The sequence below is a fragment of the Varroa destructor genome, unplaced genomic scaffold, assembly GCF_002443255.2.
Source record: "Varroa destructor unplaced genomic scaffold, Vdes_3.0 BEIS01000001.1, whole genome shotgun sequence".
Classification (NCBI taxonomy): Eukaryota; Metazoa; Arthropoda; class Arachnida; order Mesostigmata; family Varroidae; genus Varroa; species Varroa destructor.
In genome coordinates this window covers 14,667,888-14,682,381 of record NW_019211454.1, presented here as the reverse complement: position 1 = coordinate 14,682,381, position 14,494 = coordinate 14,667,888, and the positions used below count along the sequence as shown (strand labels likewise).

Sequence of the window (14,494 nt, the reverse complement as noted above, 5' to 3'; positions counted from 1 at the left end):
AACATTAAGTGTGTGTATCGGTAGGGATACTATGGAGGTAGAAAGACGATGGCTACTGATCTCAGGTTTTCTTCATAAAGTATACGTAGATTTATTATTGGATCGCCGCTTATTGCAGTTGTTATGCTACCTCTAGGACGTTCCTACTGTCCTGTTTAACTGAACGAAGACAACTGCTGGATATCGACTATGAATAGACTCGGTAGAAAAGTCTAGAGGTAAATTATTTGGTTGGTTTTTTCGCCACTTACCGCAGGTGTAGAGGCTGAGTAACTGACTGACACTGCTCCATATTTGCTAGGAATGAAGTTCATGAGAATTGGACTCACCGGATGGAGAACAACGATAAAATGAGTACAAGGCTTTTATTTTCTACCGGAAGACGAGACCTGTAATTTACTGAAAAGTTTTTTTTTTTTTTTCTAATAAATTGAGTCCTACATCAGCTTTGAATAATACGTCACAGTCTCGTATGTGTGTTTGTAGTTTTTGTGTTACGCTACTACCTACATTTATAGCACAAGCTGAATACATTTTTCTATATTTTATTCGACATGGCGTTCATCGAACGCATTTGTGTTTCACTATAAAAAACCTGTAAAATTCATAATGAAAATGAGGCATGTATTACGCCATCATCGACCCATTTCTTTGATGCGGCTAGGCATTTTGTGGGCGCCATTTAACTATAGCCAGATCATTCTTACGGATTTGGTTAGGGATACATAACAAGTGTATTTAGGTATCTTCAATTAAAACAACGTCAAGTTTCAATGTATTTCACCTCAGGAACTGTTTCCGTTACAATACACCCTACATAAATCATAGTCAGCAGAAACCATAAAAACACCGCGCTCGCTTAAAATGGGACAATCACGCTAGTGAAAGTCCCTGTCGACATGTTCCTGTAAACTTACTCAAGTTCCTATAGAGTCCTTTTCTGTTGGTTATTGTCGCTGTTCCTGTTTTCGTTTTTCAAGATGTCCTACAAATATAGCTTACGGCAGGAGATAAGGTTTGCATGCAGCCTGGAAGCCTAAAGCCATCGTCGCAAATAGCTACTGATTTCACCGTTGCTACAACCAGCTCTGCCGCTAATTTTCCGTCTCTGTTTGACTGCGTGTTCCCATGCTCACACAGTCTCGTCTTCATAGCCACTTCTACCCAACTATCTCATTGAGATAGGTACAACACTAAAAACCCGATGCAATGCCTATCTTTTACGCCCTGACATCACTCTACGTACAGAAGGAGCAAACCAAAAAAAAAAATAGAAGGCCTAAAGACCTTGAAGAAAGCCTATGACGCCAATGTATAGCAGTCAGCATTGAGTGTATATAGATAGAAGGTATAGCCTTGTGAACAGATTCAGCATTTTGGCAGTGTTATCTTCTATTGTTTGCGACAAAGCTATTCTTATCAGCTCACGTAGTCGATGTACCATCGAACAGCTTCAGCGTCGAAAAGCAATTGCAATCCCTTCGATTCAACATAGCGGAGCTCAATCTTTATTTGGTATGACTCTGTGGCCACCAGCCTTTCAGTAGATCGCGTCCGCAGATCCGCCAGTCACCGTTATTATTATGCCTCTACGTAAACTTGTATCACCTGCCGGAAACAAATGATAGGAACCTATTCGTTAGCAGCTGTCCGAAAGCGATCCGAGAGCAGCGAACCGGAGCGTGCGGAAATGACCGACGCCTTGTCCCGATTCTGCCTTCAGCGAAATCACACCAAGCGCGTGAAAATCCTACTGGTGCTGTTGCCTTATGTTGTCTTCCTCTGTTCTCTACTTCTGTTTGTCGTTGTGCTATTTGAAAGATATGGCACGTCGTTTTACTTCGCCACAGAACCCATGGTTTGTCCTCGTAGCCGGATTACGCGAGTACGACTGCACGAGCGTTGTTGCAGGAATGTTGTATTAACGCCGGTGATAGAAATATTATGGGCGTAGCAAACGATGATACGAGGTAATGACCTAGGGGATAACAGCATGTTCTATATGTAGCATACAGACTGACACATAAACCGATCAATTCCAGGCGATTCGGGTCCTGGCGACCATACTGGGTAACGCCCTAAGTAACAGAGCGAAAAGAAGGAAGTTAAATTTTAAATGGACGGTAATCGAATAGTAATATGCTATAGTTTTATTTATTTAACGATAACAACAAATGATGAGAAGGCCAGCCGCGTAGCAAGAGCCTGAAAAACTGAAAAGAAACAAAACCTCAAAGTAGAAACATATACAAGTCTACAAAAATGAGCGATAGCAGGTTTTATAGAAACTGCTTAGCGAGCAGGTACTAACCCTTCCTCGGCAATCTTTACCCTCTGTCCGACCCTTAAATCCTTAAAAGGTTTGGGGTTTGAGGATTGTCAGCAAAACCTATGTTGTGCTGTCTCTGGCGAAGGAGCACTCGGATATAAACACGGGTGCTGTCACTAAAAAACCGGAGGATCCCTTGTCGCCATGCGGGCAAACCGGGTTTGCTATCTGGGCCTACTTTCTTATTGGTCTAGCCAAAAACAAAAGAAAAAAGAAAACGAAGGCGACTGTTGATGTCAGGAAGGAAAAGCTAAGAGCCGAGTAAAAAGCTTAACGCAGATAGTACAGAACATCGCCTGACAACAAGCCGGGGCAGAAAACAAGAGGCCAAACGCGTCGCAACAAAATAGCTGACACCGCTTTTCAACGTATTCAGCCGGTGTTCTGCTATACAGAGGCAGCCACACAGTTCCTTTGGCTCCTGCTGTATTTCTGCCTTCTGTTCCACTATTTCGCCGTGCCTCATGCAGCTGAACTCGTCGTCTGAAATTCCGAACGACAACCTGCAGCCTGCGGCGTGGGCAGGACAGCGCCACGGTGTCCTTCTGGCTCTCAGGAGCACTATAACGTTCACGGAAAAACAGCCACGAAAGAAAGCGGCAAGCAAGGAAGCAACGTCCACCATTCGTTATTTGCGTTGTCTATGTTCGGAGGATTCAGTGCTATATGCAGAAAAGGACGCATACTCGGACATTTTTCTGCTCCACATTTGTTTTTTTAAAACTTGACTAAAATCTGTAAGCACTAACGTAATAGGATTCGGTCAAATGCTTTGATTCGACCTTATGCCTGAAATATGCCTGCGAGAAATTTTCTACTAGCCCAACTGTTAGGCTACTTCCGAAATTCATTGGCAAAATACAATGTTTACAGTAAGTATTCGTGATTATGATGTCGCGGCCCTTGAAAGAAATAGGTCCAAAAAACCGAGTCTGATATCGCATACGAAAATAAAAAACGACAATTTGTTCTATTCCAGCATTGCGCTGGTTGGGTGCTCTGGGGGATGTAAACATGGGCATCTTGTAGCCTCTGTACAATACATTCTGATCTCAACTCCTTTCCTGAGAAAATTTGCCGACCATTGATAATGCGGAGGGTGGAATCTATTAGAGGAGGAAACAACTTTTGGTGTCTATCTTTGCAGGTAAACATCTTAAGGTCTTATGTTTTTTCAGCTGGATATTCTCTGAGGATATCCTCCCATCACTTTTTAGGACCAGCCTGATACATTTTAAACAGATGCTTAGTACTTTATTCATGTACATTAAACACATGATAGGTGAAATATGGATGACGGAGATCATCACCATACCACTGTACAATACAAACAATGTTAATTATATACATAAAAGACAAACTAGATTTAGAAATCCTTTATTTATCTACGTTATATCCACAAATGGTTGTGACCACATCTCTCATCTTAAAAAAACGCCGTTGGCCTTTGCCAGTCTACGACGCATTGGAACGACCGTTCAGAGTCCAGATGTGACCTAGATAGTGTGAAGTGGGAACGAATGTTAAAACTAGCGCTTATTGATTTAAGTGTGAGAAATAGCGATGGCGAACGGAAACAAGAAAAGGAGAGATAGCGAAGAATTGAAGAAGGCAGAGAGATGGATCTTGAAAGTATCCGGATAGAAATCGCAAATACACATACGCATCTATACCCACATGCTCCTCCATTTTGACTCACTCACCAACATCTCTGCAGATTTGATTCAGAGAGGGGAGCAGCTGTTGTGAGCGGCTAGTTCATATATTGGTATTGGTTGGTTAGAAATTCAATCAGATCATCAACATCAAATACGTCGCTCGCTTGCGGACTTGCTCTATATTGTACTCTCCATCCAGTCGATTGCTATTGGCGAAAGGCAGAAAGTGTTCGCGCACAGGAATCCTATTTTACAATCTGATTTTCCTGATCTCCTCGTGATCCTGCCCCATCCAAAATCGACATAATCATCAGTAGCACTTCCGTAACCTCTGTAGTGCTCCAACACCCTTAAAAAAAGCGTGAAGTGCTTCCCTGGAAATCTGGGCGGAAGTGACCCCTTTGCTAGAGGTAAGAGCTCCTCTAGTCTCACAAAACAAAGGCTAAGACTAGCTTTGTTCGTTCACGAAAGCGAAATGTGTGCCGTTGACGAAGCAGAGTTATGAACTCATCCCACAGTTCTATGTTGGACGCCTTTCTTCCATAGAATTATGCTTCCTCACAGTAGGGGCGAGCTGCTGGTGGGAATAAAGGAGTGCGAATATTCAAAGAGACGTAATAAGTATGCAAATATGAACTCGGTCACAATCAATTCTGTTAGACGAAGTAAATAAGAAGGGAGATCGGCAAAGGAGCTGGAAAATACAAGGACCCCGGAGCAAGTTCATTATCGAGACGGCGTTGGCTGTCGTCCGTATGCGCTTATAGGCCGCACCTATAGATAGACGATCCGGCATGCTTTTTTGTCGGTGATTCAGAGTTCAGTTTGTCTCAACCTGCGGTCTGGCATGACGAAAAATGTGGTTGATTGGCACTAGCGATGGTTGAAAACGGGGGTATGTGACGTACCCCACAACAGTCAATCAGCAGACCGAGTAGCCGTCTAAAGGCATCTAAAACATAGATGAGGAGCAATTTTCAAGTCACTGTAATGACTATTAAAGAACGATGGGTCATTTATTGAATGCTTAAATCCCAAAGCGATCGTGAAACATTTTTTTGACCATGTATACGCTATAATACTCGTCCGTTACCAAAGATACCCTTTTTTACAAACACTGTAATATATATAACAATGCATAATATTAAATGTATCGACTTGCTTTTCATCGAAGGCCGATCCAACATCTCAAACGCGCTCTTGTTTTTAATTACAAGAGTAGAAACGAATTCAAGGTAATGGAACATTTGATCCAGAAACGCTCGAAGCCCGACAGTCTAAATGACTGAAGTAGTAATAATTTTCTCGTTGCTGGATTCTCGTTCATGTTTACAATGGAAATTTGTTCACAAGCTCTCATAGCAAAGTACGGTCACCAGACTATTTTTTACCTCCTGCGCTGACCCCCGTAACGCTAAAAAGAGGAAGGAAAAAATTCACTTTGCATTTGACGATCCCCACTTAGCGGTTACAACGTTCATCAATATAAAATGCCGGCTGGACTTAACGATTGAAAGCGGAGAGCGAACTCATTACTGGAGGACCGCCTGGCCATGAGGGAAAATTCATCCCTATCGTTGTTAATAAAAAAAATAACACAAATGTCCCGTGAATTAAATCGTCTAGAACGCGACCAAAGCGTATACGAAAATTATGGATCATTTGTAAGACAGGACCATCACTGAAATGAGCGCATTTACTAATTTATATGGGTACAAAAAAAAAACGCTCACACAGTTAAAATTATTACAAGTTGAGTACTCATAAAATATTGGCATCTGAATTGCACAAAAATCTACGTAAAATACGAATTTCCTATAGCAGATATTCCAAACTGTTACTATTAATACACTGTTGATAAAGATGGGCCATTAAATAACAAACTTTTAAACCCTCTAGTAGCATCGATTTTCTCTGCTGGAGAGGGTGTCCTCACACAACGATCTGCTCACGTTAGGCCTAGGACTAGGGCAAGGAAATTAAGGGACCTCTTTAGAAAACATCATCACGATAGCATGGCCCGTGTTAGTGGAAATAAATTTGCCGCCGTCTAATGAAACAGATTTTTGCAGTAAGTTCAAGTAGCTGGCACTAGTCACTGTGGTGCCAAAAAAGAATGGTCCAATAAAATTCTAATGTGCAGGGTCTTTACAACACCCTGAAAATGAATCGAACCTTCAAATTTTACCACAACCTATTGAGGATAAACTCTGGCCAAATATTTCTCACCGAACTGCTAATGCCAATAGCGTAAGGGCCTGTCAAAAAGGCCTGCACAAATTATTGTATTAGGATCCTATTGGTGCATAAATTTCCACCAAAAACATTATCTCGAACGATCTAGTTTACCAATGCGCTATATGCATGCGTTACTCAGAACTGGGTCAAGGGACCTAGTTTTTATCAATTTCATTTGTAAATGAATAATATTATTTTGAAATGAAGCTACATACTGTTATTGCGTTCTACAGTTTAGGTTAACTTCACGGGAGAAACCGATTGCATCAAGCCTCTTAACGTTACTGAAATATTTAAAAAAGAATTTCGTACCAAACATTCCGAAAAACCCTATATTTACTATATATATATTATAATTGTTTTTAAACTGTATTATAAGAGGAAAGCCCACGATATAGCTATCTAACAGTTCATCATTCATAAACCAGTCCTCCTGTTTTTTTTCTATGTTAAATGGCGTACTTTGCAGTCCTTTTGGATATTCTACTATATTTATTTATAAATTCATATATTCATTGACATAGTATGGCAGCGTACTATCCGAAAAGCAGCACTAGAAGTTTATATGCCAGCCGGACATTCCCTTTAAGCCGCTCGGTCAATCAACAAAAATGAGAATTTTAGTTGTACTAAGGGTCCGTTTATCAATGTCGCGATCGTCCGTTAACCACGTATTTTGCTCGTACATGGCCATCGATGAAAGTATTTTCGGCTACGTATTCTTTGTCTCTGTTGTAAGTTTCATCCAAATACCATTATGATCATCTACCGCTGCTTGTCTTTATCATATTTTCTCCATTCCATGGGTTGTGCAGTTCCTGCCAAACAGGCTAGCGTCATGGTCACGCGCGCACACGATGACTCAGTGAGCACCGTCAATCTCTTATTAGCTCCCCTTTTGACGACCACCGCTAGATTTATAGGCCCTGATAGGTCTAGCCTAGCTAAGAACCACAGTCAACTGTCCAGCTAATGCTGATCAGCTAAACGGCTTTTTTTTAATGATTACCCTTAGCTGGTTTGGAGTTGGAAGGTTTTCGGCATACGAAGATTTGTTATTATAACAATAGCACGATCTACATGACAGTGTAGTCAGTGGCAGGTATAACATTATAACGGAAGTGGAACTCACTCAGAGAGTCGTCAACACCGGTATATTGCTATACTGTGGATATGCTGGAGGGAGCCTTCGTTCGTTGTAGAAACAATAAATGAAGTAGCACCCACGTCCTAAATAGGACCGAACTTATTGTCGCAGACTGTACATATTGCGTCATCTAGACATTGGGTTAATGCTGGTATCAGTTACGTAAAAAGTACGTGTCGCGAGAAAAAACTAAACTAAACGTCAATATCTCAAAGCAGATGTTCATTTAACGTTTGTTAAATTTTGATGACTACTACGTGCCAAACCTTAATAATAATCATCCTGATATTAATAACAAACTGTAAATTATATACACACGATATATTGATGACTGAGCAATGAGGACGAAGTGGACCAGCACAGAAAACCCTACCAATCCTGAATGTAATCGATCTCAGAGATTCGAACCCACTTCATGCACGCTTACTTACTGACGCAGTTCTCTGATGTAGTTTCGAAATTTCGAAAGTAACAGAAAAGCCGTTTTTTAAAAAAAAAAAAAAAACCAAGCACATTGTTAATTTTTTCTTACTCTTGTTCTTTTTGACTTTAATTTCTCAGCTTTATCGATTGAAGCTGCAAGAAGTTAGAAATTTTCCATATCTAGCAAAAAATTTGAGATTATTTTCTGATAGTTTTGGGCAACATTTAGATAGTAACATTTTTTTTGGCGTTTTATGGTTAACTGGATCGCTCAGGTCCGAGTATTTGCGTTGCACTGAAAATGTCTCTCAAAGTATTGCTTTTCATTCTATGTAACTCTGTTGTATACATGTTAAACTGCCCCAAAATAGATAATCAATAAAGTAATGCGTTGTAGGATATGATGAAAGGACGTCATACCGCATACAAGAGAACCGAGTACCTTCGTATGCTACATAGTACTAAATTATACTTCCTCTGAATAAAGCTATTGGCGGAAATAACTGCATTGAAAAGCCAAACCACTGTAGTATTTTCAGCTTTGAGAAAGAGCGTTTGACTCGTCATATTTACTCTATGGAATGGTCAGAACAGCGTTTCATTTACGTATTTAGCTTGCGGTTAATTCCAAAAATTTAAGTCAAACATATAAGTAGTGAGTGAGAATTTTACGTTATTTTTAGAAAAAATTAATAATTACATAAAATATTGCTAAAAGTGTCGTCTGCTGTAACTGTTAAATAATAGATTCCTGTCTTAGTCGCCTGATTCGTTTTCTTTCAGTCTTACAAATAGATGTCTTAAGGACGAACTAGAAGAGCATATTTTTATTTAAACATTGGGATACAAAGGGGTAATATAACAGCCGCGCTGGATTTCTATTCAACGATTTGCCCGGCCCATAGCCAAAGGGATAGTGTTCTCCTGTTTCTGTTATACATAACGATCCCAATATCTAACAGATATTTCTAATCCGCATTATCCTCAACACCACTAAGCTTATTCCTCCTTCCAGAGTCATATAAATAATATTTTCACATTCCCGCTTCGCTCATTACCGCAAACAAATCAAATAAACCAAACGACAAACAAATTACCATCGGACAACTCTGGCCATCCGGACCCCGACCGACTCTGATCATTCCCGGAGTCCAGCAATTGCTACGTGCAATTGTACTTAAGCATCATCGTGCTGGTAAACGATATTACCGAATGACGTTGTTCAGTAGATCTTCGTCTCACCTACAAAATGTACATATGCTGCCTCTTTCGTTCGCATTACACACCAGCTCGCCCCAAGTCTTCACTTACAATTACCCTACAACGACATTTACTCCTGTCAATACGCCAAGTGCCTCTCGTACCATACTCGTCTCTTATTTCGCCTTCAGCCACTGAACGCCCTCTCCCTGTTACTAGAAGCTATTGCTTTGTACGTGCGGTGCCATCGTGCACTCCGCGTATATGGATGGATGCCTGAGCGGAAGCACAAGGTCAGTGTCACTCCGAACGACTGACTCGCTGAAATAGACTAGTCAGACCTTGGTCGGCAACAATCTACAAGCTACACTGCGGCGAAAACAACCAAAGGCAAACTAAATGGGACGAAATAGACCGACCAAAGTCTGTCTATGGAGAAAGTAAGCTGCGTGGAAAGAGCCAGCGGCATGGGCAGTAGCCGAAATAGCAGAGGCATCGGTGGAGGCTAGCGTCAATCTGTGGCAGCGGGCCCAGTTTGCCTTTCCCAACAGTGTCAATGGTATGAGGGGCTGCAAATGGCGACTAAACGCTGAACGAACCAAGCGAACAGGGAGTCGAGCAAACCGGGTAAGTAACTGCGAATAAGCATACATAGAGCTGCAAAATGGAGACCAGAATGGTGGCAGCGCTGCTGCTGGTCACGGCCGCCTGATGCTGTGACTGCTCTGATAATGGGAATACTTGCTGGGAATTGCTGTCTGACGTGAAACCTCTGTGAAGGACCTATGAGGTGTGTAGAAGCGGAAGAAGCTGTGGGTGATCTCGTCCCGAGAAAAACTACCGGTCGTTGTCGGTGCTCGGAATAAAAAGGAAGAGCAGACGATGGCAACAACAGAGAAAACGAAAAGTAGAAATGAAAGAAAGACATAGGGACCCAAAAATGCCTGGTCATTTCTGCCTATCGGAGTGCCGACTCTACGGCGCGCCTTTATAGACGCCATGCAGCGCGGGAAAAAGAGAAATCGCACCGTATTGTAAATAGATGAATGAATTGTGGCCACCACCGTCGGAGCTACATTGGCTTATGGCGATAGTTGAGCTTACGCCGTTCGGTAGTGTCGTATGTGAGCTAGCCTTCGCAAAAGAACAGTAGATTCATTTACATCACATTGATACCTTGGCATGTTAGGTGCGATAGATGGTACGAGCGCGTGCAAATTGATCTGAAATTGAATAAACCAGTGCTAGAATTACATATTCCAATATATATTGATGGCTATTACACGCTAATATTATAATTATACAGTTATAATGCATATGGCGGTGTATGATAGTGCAGGGGTATACGTTTAGACACGTTACGTATAGTTTTATGCACGGAGGTGATTCTTGTACACAGAGTTTCCAAAGATATGATACGCGCACCGTTCATCGCTTGCAGAGAGGAATGAAACGGTTTACGCCCGATGTGCGCCTTCCGCCTGCGTTACCTCTACACCCTATCGTTGCAAAGGTCTCAGGTATTTGCAATAAGTTTGCCTGCTGCGATCATAAACCCCTACAGCTGGTAGACTTTACTGCTCAGAAAGAGTTCCGCGCTTGAAACAATTCGAACGGCAAACTGTGAAAAACATCAATAGAAATTTAAATGATATAGAAGTTTTCAGTCGGTCGGTTAACTGGTTTCAGTGGTCTAGGCCTTTTCGAAACAATCAAACAATTTTTCCCAATTGTTTGTACTGTTTGTTTTTTAAACGCGAGCAGAATCACCAAAATAGAGGTCTAACTTTTAGCTCCCATTCTGTTATATGCTACACATTTTATACTATGAACATACAAAGCACAAGTTAACTTTCCCTTATTCAATTACTACTATTAATCGTCAGTTATGTATAACCTACAAACTGCTGCGGGCGTGTCTACATACTGAAGACTAACATGCTTGCCCTAAGACACGCTCATGCGTAGTCATAGGTGTATGCAAGTTACTATGTATTTTAAATGTTCTTGTTAAAAATCTTCACATAAATGTATGATTGAAAGTAGTTAAATATTTAGCGTATTTACTGCGTGTCAAATATATAGAATGACCGACATCACAGATGAAGAATATTTTTTAACCCTGAGAAAATACATTTTTTTTTAAACACTTTGGTGCACTAAAGATCCCTAGCGTAGTGACTGCCAAATCAATTGAACTTTCTCTTATAACAGTTTTCAACGCAGCTGTTTTTCCTAATGTTCCTCTTGTTCGGAAGGTCCTATCAGGCAAACCATTTGACCGACATAAGTAAAAAAAAATCCGTAAAGCCGGCTATCAGAGTATTAAGTGTTTAGCTCCAAGATAATATCGTAGAAGCTATCAAAATGAGTCCTGCTTTGCCATTTTAATGGCCGCAGCTCATGCGACTACATATCATGTTTTCTAATCTAAATTACCCCGTCCTGAAGGCGACGTCCTACTGTACCGAGGCTCCTCCATTTTCAGTAATTTAGCGAATTTAGGGATGATGAGATATTAAACGCTGTCTCCTAGGCCACCGTCAGGCTAGGTAGATGGTGCCACCCGGCTAACGGAGAACTTTATGCGACTGGGGTGTAATTCATAGAATGCGCAGATGCTGCCAAAGCGTAGAATAGCTACGACTGTTAGTGCTAAGATGATACGAAGACGTTCAGCCGCGTTCAGCAACTTTGGTGCGACGAAACCGGGAAGAGACCTCAAAGTTATGAGAGCCAATGGGGATACGTCAATAATGTGGCAGGAAAGTGCAAATTACCTTGGCCTAAGGCTACATGAGAGTCGAGATCTACTTGGCACAGCATCCAGGCAGCTCAAACCAGGTCAGATAGAATCGAACAGAACAAGCCAAGGTCATCCAGGCCGACCAGTGGCGAAGGTCTAATAAACTGTAAGCACATACTTAACTCTATGAAATTACCTTGTTAGCCAGGCGACATGACACGAACTACGAGGAGCGAAAGTTGATGGCTCGGGAAATGGGTGCAATGATAAGCTTTTCAAACTGAATTCGGTTAGCGTCATAGAATAATTGGCATATTGGGTAGTACACATAAAACGTAGGAGATTTAACGCGAATAGTAGAAGAAGAATGGTCCTATATCTATATGGTAGAAAAATTTATGAAGAACATATCTACTTCTGTTAATTCGTATTTCTGCAACAAGATTTAGTTAAAGCCAGTAACACCGATAGTAGCAGTTGGGCGAGCAAGTGCAGAATATATAAAATGCTAAACAAATGAAAATAACATAGGATGTAATGACTATTAGCTAATTAGATAGCAACGTGTTAATTGGTCACAATCTAAATAGTATGAGTGAGGAAACAGACGAAAAAGGCCAGTTTTTAACTTTTTAGAGAGCCGCTCTCTTCTTTAATCGGTAAGCAACTACTGGCTCTGCTAATACCATATAGCTAGGCAACGATAAATCTATGGTAACTTATGCAAGCTCCTTTGTTGTTTTGTACACAAACAAATATCGTCTTCAGAGCTCAACAAGACAGCTGGTTTGCGGCATTCAGCTGTCCTATTGGCCTTTTCTACAAAATATAGCTACCCAGCATCGTCATCGAACCTACCAACAAATCTTCCGGCATTAGGCGGTGCACGGGATCACAATATGCATTGTGTGTTCCTGTAGACTGCAGACCGAAAAGATTAAACGTGTTTTCGAATTCCTTTCCGCGCTGCGTTCCTTATCCATGCGAAACAGTCACGGATGCCGTCTACAAGTGGCGTCGCGATATGGCAAAACTCACAACCAAACTTTGCAAAGCTTTTAGCATATACAGGGCGAGCGCTGGCCGAGAAACACGTTAACGCAGGCGTGCCTCTCTTCTCCCAAAAGAGAGCCATCTGAGCGCGTGCACTCGGGTTCGAGTTAAAGGCACACCCGTGGCACGAGGCAAGCTGCAACGGCACAATAGGCACGACTTTGTCCTATTCCCGCTACCTACTAAGGCTGTGTTGCGCGTACACCTTTCCTATGCCTTTCGACGTTTCGCGACTCACTATGCCTGCCCTGTACAGATAACCATTCGCGAACAAACGCTCGACCGCTCTTGTTCTAGTAATGTTGTTGGTGTGGTTCGAAAGATTGGAGTTGGAGTCTTGCATCCGTGTCTGCGTGTGTTACAACAAGAGATGTTAGAGGAGAGACGAATGCCAGCGTTGCATTAGATTCCCTTTTACCTTCATTCACTATTGTTCTTTATCATCTACTTTTTCACTCTCCCGCCCGCGACCTTTCTATCTCTCTCTCATATTTTTCAAAGTTCGGGTCCCGTTTCCCATGTTCCTTCTCTTGAATTTTCCCTCCATCTCTGTACCCTCTACCGTGAAGAGAATATTTAAAGTGCTTAAAGGGAATGGTGAATTTCAGGTTCTAAAGGCAGTAGCCCGGCGCTTGTGACTTCAAAGGTGGGGTGCTGCTCGACAATGCAAAGCAGGCTGGTCAGGCGCATTACAAAAGCGACGTTCTACTGCCTCATGTGACCGTTGCTATGGATACTGATGGCACACGGAAATCGAAAGCAGCCCAGCCACACGAACCATACGGCGTTCATGAAACTTTCCCTTATTTTCAGATTTGTCGCCATTATATCTCGTACCTTGCAAGCTCGAACTGCGCCCGAACCGGCGTCTTTGGGACATTCAGGCAGAGAAAGTAGCAATGGTATGCCATGGACTAAAGTAACGGCTTATATTCCCACGCACAAACATGCAAAGCGTTGTAGGGCTCATATAAATCGCGTCGTGAGACAATGACCGTAGGATCGGCCCACAACATCAGAAGTCCGCTAGCCGTCGTACAAACGAACTGCGTGACGCTAGGTAGCAAAGGCAGCAAACCCGACCGAGCTTGCTACGGAAAAGGAACGACAAAAGTACGGACTCTGATGGCAAATCTCTAAGCTGTACTTCCCTACTGCCGCCTTATCCGGAACGACTGTCTTTGGTCAACGAACGGCTGACTTGATGTACGATGGTTTAGTGTCATGAGTATATGCGTATGTGATATAGGGTGGAGAAAACATTAGCGCGACTTTGTCTTTGTGCTTTTCTCAGATTCGTTTTAAAAAGCTCATCTAGGTCCAGCGAATCGTTGCAGCAGGGCCTTTTCTTGTCCCTACGTCTCCCCGTTCAACTCGTTTTTTTCGAAGAAAGCTATTAAGAATTCTCTTCGACGCTTCTCCTCATTTGGCAATTTGCGAAGAGAAACCATCTGAATGAACCTTGGGAATCCCTCGAAAGGATGATGCGACTCAAACGCGAAACGAAGGCTGCATGAACAGAAGAGGCTTCTGCCTAACTCAAATGCTGCGAATAAACGATCCCTTGCTTTATTGTCTTTCCAGCTATTTCCCTCCTAGCAACGGTTGTGCTACTTCCTCAACATCCAACTTTGTTCTTCTGCTTTGCTTTCCGTTTTCGCATATCGCCTCTCCACTGCACCGATTTATTCCTCGTCCGC

General features: G+C 42.1%; 1 long non-coding RNA gene across 1 annotated transcript in view; it reads left to right on the top strand.

Moving 5' to 3' along the window:
- The first annotated feature begins 11,890 nt into the window (after positions 1-11,890).
- Positions 11,891-14,494, top strand: part of LOC147758295 (uncharacterized) — a 29,241-nt gene continuing 26,637 nt past the window's right edge. The window contains exon 1 of the long non-coding RNA XR_015318498.1: positions 11,891-11,907. This is a non-coding gene — a long non-coding RNA (uncharacterized LOC147758295). The remainder of the gene's footprint in view (positions 11,908-14,494) is intronic.